This window comes from Enhydra lutris, unplaced genomic scaffold, assembly GCF_002288905.1.
Source record: "Enhydra lutris kenyoni isolate GAN:26980312 unplaced genomic scaffold, ASM228890v2 scaffoldscaffold27, whole genome shotgun sequence".
In the NCBI taxonomy this organism is placed as follows: Eukaryota; Metazoa; Chordata; class Mammalia; order Carnivora; family Mustelidae; genus Enhydra; species Enhydra lutris.
This window is the reverse complement of record NW_019154111.1, coordinates 19,610,548-19,617,781: the sequence shown is the minus strand read 5'-3', so window position 1 is coordinate 19,617,781 and position 7,234 is coordinate 19,610,548.

Genomic DNA, 7,234 nt, shown 5'->3' with positions numbered 1-7,234 from the left:
TTTGGCTCAGGTCATGATCCGGGTCCTGGGATGGAGCCCTACATCGGGCTCTCTGCTCAGCAGGGAGCCTGCTTCCTTCTCTCTCTCTGCCTGCCTCTCTGCCTCCCTATGATCTCTGTCTGAATAAATAAATAAAATCTTTAAAAAAAATAACAGTTTAATATGACAAATTTATTCTCTCACAGTTCTGGGAGCTAGAATCCAGGAAGTCCAAAATCAAGGTGTTGGCTAGACTGCACTTCATCTGGAGGCTTTGGGACAGAATCCTTCCTTGCCCCATCCAGCTCCTGCTGACTGATGGCATTCATTGGTTTTATTGGCTTGTGGCCACATCACTCCAGTCTCTGCTTTTGTCTTCACGTTTCCTTCTCCTCTAAGTGTCTTTTACAAGGACACTCGTTATTAGATTTAGGTCCCTGCACAATCTGGGTTAATTTCTTCATCTCAAGACCCTTAACTTAATTACATCTGCAAAAACTCCTTTTCCAAATAAGGTAACATTCACAGATTCTAGGGATTAGAACATAGGCACATCATTCAACCTCTTATACCTTAATATCAATTCAAATTTTTGTTTCATAGATAAATCTCAGTATTTATATCAAGTATCTCAGATTCAAACTTTTCAAGTTAAAAAAAAACTCTTTAAATCTATAGTCAAGACCTGCTTTTCACGGAGTCTGTCAGTAGTCAGACCTCTACACCTTGGATCTTGGCAGTTATCAATGACAGCTCAATTTTCTGGGTGCTATATTTTTTTTAAATCTTTCTTTCAAAGTAGAATCCTTTTTTTTTTTTTTTAAATACAGTCTTTAGTCTCTCTCCTGTGGTTGCTCTTAGTACGTCCAGTTAAGAGCACAGAGTGAATACCTCAGCTAGTTTTTAGGATATTTAGCCCATGATCTTTGGTTTGCATTTTGTCAGAAAACATTTTTGACAAGTTTGCTGCAACCTTAGCATTCAAATACAATAAACAATAATTCTTCTTAAAAATAGTGTCACCAGGGACGCCTGGGTGGCTCAGTTGGTTGGACGACTGCCTTCAGCTCAGGTCATGATCCTGGAGTCCCGGGATCGAGTCCCACGTCGGGCTCCCAGCTCCGCGGGGAGTCTGCTTCTCTCTCTGACCTTCTCCTAGCTCATGCTCTCTCTCACTGTCTCTCTCTCAAATAAAAAAAAAAAAAAAAAAAAAAAATCTTTAAAAAAAAAAAAATAGTGTCACCACTAACTATTAAATTTTCAACACTTTTAGCTAGTTCTTCTGGTATTAGTAACCCCACTACCATCCTAAACAGGCGCACACGAGTTTGTTTCCCTGTATCATTCTTTTTTTTTTTTTTTTAAGATTTTATTTATTTATTCTACAGAGAGAGAGAGATCACAAGTAGGCAGATAGGCAGGCAGAGAGAGAAGGGGAAGCAGGCTCCCTGCTGAGCAGAGAGTCCGATGCGGGGCTCAATCCCAAGACCCTGAGATCATGACCTGAGCCAAAGGCACCGGCTTAACCCACTGAGCCACCCAGGCGCCCCCCCTCTGTATCATTCTTTTATAGATATTATCCGTTTAGTATTTTACATATAGTATCAATTTCCTACTTGTTTAAGACAAAATTTACTGAAATACAGGATACCTCTTCAACGACAGAACGAAATCATATTCAGTGTTCATGACTATGTATATTTTGACACTCAGCCAGGTTTTATATTTTTTTCTTTTCCATTTTTTCTAGATAATAATTATCTTGTTTTGAGGGCAGCTGGGTCGCTCAGTGGGCTTAGCCTCTGCCTTCAGCTCAGGTCGTGATCTCAGGGTCCTGGGATCGAGCCCCGCATTGGGCTCTCTGCTCAGCCAGGAGCCTGCTTCCCCCTCTCTCTCTGCCTGCCTCTCTGCCTGCTTGTGATCTCTGTCAATTAAATAAATAAAATCTTTAAAAAAATAAAAAAATAACGATTGTCTTGTTTTTTTCATTTGCTTTCCAACTTTCCTAGGGAAGTATGAATCTCTGATCAATACTGTACAACACACAGGATTCTGGATCGGTTTCTATTTTTTATGGGCACCTTCATTCCTTCCACCCTTCTATCCTTCTGCCCCAGGCTGCTGCACTCTTGTCGTGGGACTTTACTTTGCCACCACCCTGAAGACGCGAATGAGATTTTTAAAAATAGAATTTCTCCAGCTTCTGCCTTATCTTCTTTCTCGTCTATATTTGCTGTGATCTCTGCCTTTCCAACAGGGGCTTTCCTCAGGTGCTGGTGACCCTCGGCTGTCAGCTTCTATCTAAGAGTGGACCACTATAAAGCTTGGAAGTCTTAAGAGTAGTTGGGTCTCGCAGGTTTAGAACCTTTGCTCTAGGCTGATTTGTAGACTTTCAGAGTAACCACAATATTTACTTTCCATAATCTTTGCATAACTCACATCCACTTTATCTAAACTCCCATCCAAAGTTTACACAACTCAGTGTAATCAGACAGTTTCTTATTTTCATGACCTCACTCCTACCTCTCCCCTGTTCACTTTGCTCTGTGCATATTGGCCTTCCTGTGTTCCTCCACCTGCCAGGCTGGCTCTTGCCTCAAGCCCTTTGCACTTGCTACTATTCCTACCTGCACTTTTCTTCCTGGGGAATCTTTGTACAACTGCTTTATCTCACCATTCTCTGATCAGTTCTCAGTAGGCAGGCTTTGCCTGACCTCCCCCTCTCAACATTCAACAGCCCCTTACTTTCCCCCATTTTCTTCAGAGTATTAATAGTAGGCTTATGTTATTTGCTTGCTTACCTGTTTATTGTTTATCTCTGCCATGAGGATTGAAGCTCCACTTTGTCTTGTTCAAGCCCTCTTTCCTTAGGATATAGAATAGTGCCTACCACCCAGTAGTACTCAATTAATTTTTGTTCAAAGAGAATAGGACTGAATAACACCTTCCCTGGAGGATAAGCATTTCAACAAAGAAAGTGCAATCAGAGATGACAATAAAATTGCTTTTCAAATGCTTTATTCTAAATTTCCAAGTTAAATACCCTCTAAAGTGCTCTTCTCCCATGAGAAGCCAACTCCATCAACATGTACAGTATGTGTAGAAAACGAATTTCATCAGCATGTATCGTACGTACAGAAAAAAATGTTTTAATGATAGAAAATAACTCAGTTCAATAAAAAAAAATACGAGAAACTTCTACATACCAAGCATTTTATTTGCAGCTCTGTTTACCAAGATTATAAAACACCAGCTTAGGCATGAAACAAGTCACTGAACCAATTTCGTGATAAATAAGTCAGGACTTGAGTGACCTTGAAAATATTTAAGAAATAAATTAAATTTAAATAAAGTAAATATTTAATCAAAAAATATGTTGCTAGATTATTGATACCAGTGAGAGCACAGTGACACAGAATCAATACAAGAGAGAGAGGAAGAGGGACAGAGAAAAATAGAGAGAGAAACTTTTAAGGAATTGGGAATTGGCTTACAAAATTATAGAGGTTGGTAAGATTAATATCTGCAGGGTGTGTGTGGGAGGGCTGGAGACCCAGGGAAGAGTTAAGGTTACAGTCTGAGTCTGAATAGGATTGACTGGCAGAAGTACATTTTCCTTGGAGGAGGTCAATCTTTTCCCTACTTGTGCCTTCACTTGATTGGATGAGGCCCACCCACATTCTGGAGGGTGATCTGCTTTACTCAAAATTAACTGATTTAAACATTAATCTAATCTAAAAATATGTCCACAGAAATATCTCGACTAACATTTGACCAACTATCTGGTACTGTGGCCTAGCCAAGTTGACATTAATATCAACCATCATAGATAATAATAATGATAATGATAATAAAAGAGTTATGACCTGAGTAATCTTATCCTGATATTACTGCTAGTTGCATTCTTGATATTGGATAAAAGTGATTTACAAGGGGCACCTGGGTGGCTCAGTTGGTTAAGCATCTGCCTTCAGTTCAGGTCATGATGCCAGGCTCCTAGGATTGAGCCCTGCAACAGGCTCCCTCTCCCTCTACCCTTTCCCCTCTCTCCCACTCATGAGCTCGCTTACACGTACTCTTTCTCTAATAAATAAATAAATTCTTAAAAAAAAGTGATTTATGAAAACTTTAATTTTCATTTATGCTGTGAAATAGTCTCCATTAATTATGCCAAATAATTAGAGGTTAAAAAAAATCTTAGCATCCATTTAAAGAGCTTGCCTACTTGTCAGTTTTTATACAAGTCAAAGTAAACAATTAAAAAGCTATACCATTAAAATATGAGGCAAGAAACTTCTTATCCAAAAGGGGTTCTGTTTTTTGTCTTTTGCCAGATAATTTTTTCTTTAACCTATGAAGTCTGATCAATTATGAGCTGGTTATTATCACCACTTGCAAAGAAGCAGAAGGACAATTCTTGCAAAACTGTGGGTAGATTGTTATTTTCTCCCATCCCACACTGTTTATTTTTGTCCCATGGGAGCTGTTAACAGTCAGTCTGTATTTATAAAAGTACAGAATTTTATATCTATCAAATTTTACCACCTTCTGTGGAAGCAACAGATAAGAACACAACCAGTAACAGAAATGAACTTTGCACAACAGATCCATTGCCTATTACTGTGTCCACACTGAAATGGACGTGAAGGAGCTAACAGTAATCCTGCTACAAGGGAAGCCTTAGTTGTTCTAGAAACAGAGCATCATGGTAGTGCATTCCATTTTGACCCCAGAACCCAAACAGGAAGTGACTTCTTTCTTTACCAAAAGGCACCAATTACAACTTACCCTAACTCAGCAACAGGGTAGAGAACGTTCTACCCAGAGAGGGAAACACAGATGTAGGAGAGACAGTACTCAGAAAAGAGGCAGAGCCTCAGGGCTGAGCCAAGAGAAATATTAGACATGCAAGGGTCACTTTCTCTGTGTGAACTTGGGCAAGTTATTAACTTCCTTGGCCCTCGATTTCCTCCTTAGTAAAATGGGAATGATACCACCTCCACACAGTGTTGTCAAGATTAAATGAGATAATGTGCTTATCATGGGGAACTTGTGTTTGTCATCATGCAGCATCTCATCTCTGGAGGCCCTGTTTTCCACTATGTTCTGTGACTCCAGAGAGTCGTAGGACCCCACCCCAGGATGTCTAGTATGGGCATATGATCAAGGCTAGGGTAATCAGAATCTCTTTCTAGAAATCTGGATCTTAAGTGGAGACAAACTGAGATGGTGCATTCTGAGGTCTCCCAAGACTCCCAAGTCTACTGAGATCTTGGGAACCATTCTGTTGCCTATTTTTCTTAAAACTTGATTGCTCAGTTTTTCCTTTGGTTCTCTTAGAAGCACAACATTCTTGCTTAAATTGGCCACATCACTGTCTATTGCTTGTAGCCAAAGAGTCCGGAGTATAAATTGCTTAACACATTTTCCAAGTAAGTGCTTAAAAATAATTTTTATTATTACAGCAAAATTTGGGGAGTTCAGGGTGGGAAAAGCAGTTCTAATTGCAAAATGCTCTCAACAAGCTTTTTCATTTTTTGTTTTGTTTTGCTTTTTTTCTTTTTTCTAGTGGGGGATGCTATAGTCCTCTCTCAGAAAAGTAGCATGGTATAGTAGAAAGAATGTTGGATTGGCAGGGGGAGGGGTGTTGGGAGAGTGGATGACTGGGTTTTAGTATTGGGTCTTCAACGAATTCCTTTCATGTCTTTGTTTTCTTTTGTTTTGTTCTGGTTTTTAAAGATTTTATTTTTAAGTAATCTCTACACCCAACATGGGGCTGGAACTCACAACCCAGAGATCAAGAGTCACATGCTCCACAGACTGAGCCAGGCGCCCCTCATTTCATAACTTTGGAAAGTTATACAGCTTCTCTAGGTCTTTATCTAGAGCACTGAGTGTGCTCTAAACTGAGTTGTCTGCACATTTAACTTTAGTATTAAGCACATTCTTTTGCAGAAAGTGATAAGCTGATGTAAAAATGTATATGGAATTGCAAGGGACTTTAAATAGCCAGAACAATTTTGAGAAAGACGAAGTTAGAGGACTCACATTCCCTGGTTTCAAAACTGACTACAAAACTACAGGACTGAAACAGTGTGGTACTGGCATAAAGACAGACATATAGACCAGTGCAACAGAATAGAGCGCACAGATAACCCTTGCATATGTGGTCAAATGATTTTGACAAGAGTGCCAAGACCATTCAATGGGAGAAAGAATAGTCTTTTCAACAAACAGTACTGGGAAACTGGATAGCCACCTATCCAGTTATATAGAGAATAAAGTTGGATTCTTATTTAATATCAAATTAAAAAATTAACTCAAGGGGTGCCTGCTTAAGCTTCCCTCTCCCTCTCTTTCTGCCCCTCCCCACACTCCCTCTCTAAAAAATTTTTTTTTAATTTAAAAATTAATAAAACAGTTTAAAAAACCTAAATATGAGACCTAATGCTATGAAACTATTAGAAGAAATAACAAGGCAAAATCTCATCACATTGGATTTAGCAATGACTTCTTTGATATGGCATGAAAGGCATAGGTAATAAAAGGAAAAATAGACAAATTGGACTTCATAAAAATTTAAAAATTTGGGGGCACCTGGGTGGATCAGTCATTAAGTATCAGCCTTTGGCTCATGTCAGGATCCCAGGGTCCTGGGATTGAGGCCCATGTCCGGCTCCCTGCTCAGTGGGAAGCCTGCTTCTCCTCATCCCACTCCCCCTGCTTATGTTCCCTCTCTAGCTATCACTCTCTCTGTGTCAAATAATAAAATCTTTTAAAAAAATTAAAAATTCTGTGCATCAAAAGGCATTCTCAACAGAGTAAAAAAGCAACTCATAGAATGGGAGAGAATATTTGCAAATTACATATCTGATAAGGAATTAATATCCAAAATATATACAGAACTCCTAAAATTCAGTGACTAAACCAAACAGGACAATCCAAAATGGGCAAAGAACTTAAATAGACATTTCTTCATAGAAGATATCAAAGGTCAATAATCACATGAAAGATGCTTCACATCACTAGTCCTTACAAAAATGCAAATCAAAACTACAGTGAGCTATGACCTCCCATTCATCAGGATGGATGGCTACTATCAAAAAACAAAAACAAAATCAAAAACAGAAAATAACAAGCATTGACGAGGATGTGGAGAGATTAAATCCCTGTGGCACTGTTGGTGGGAATGTAAAATGGTACCACCCCTATGGAAAACAGTGTGGCAGATCTCAAAAAATTAAAAATAGATTTC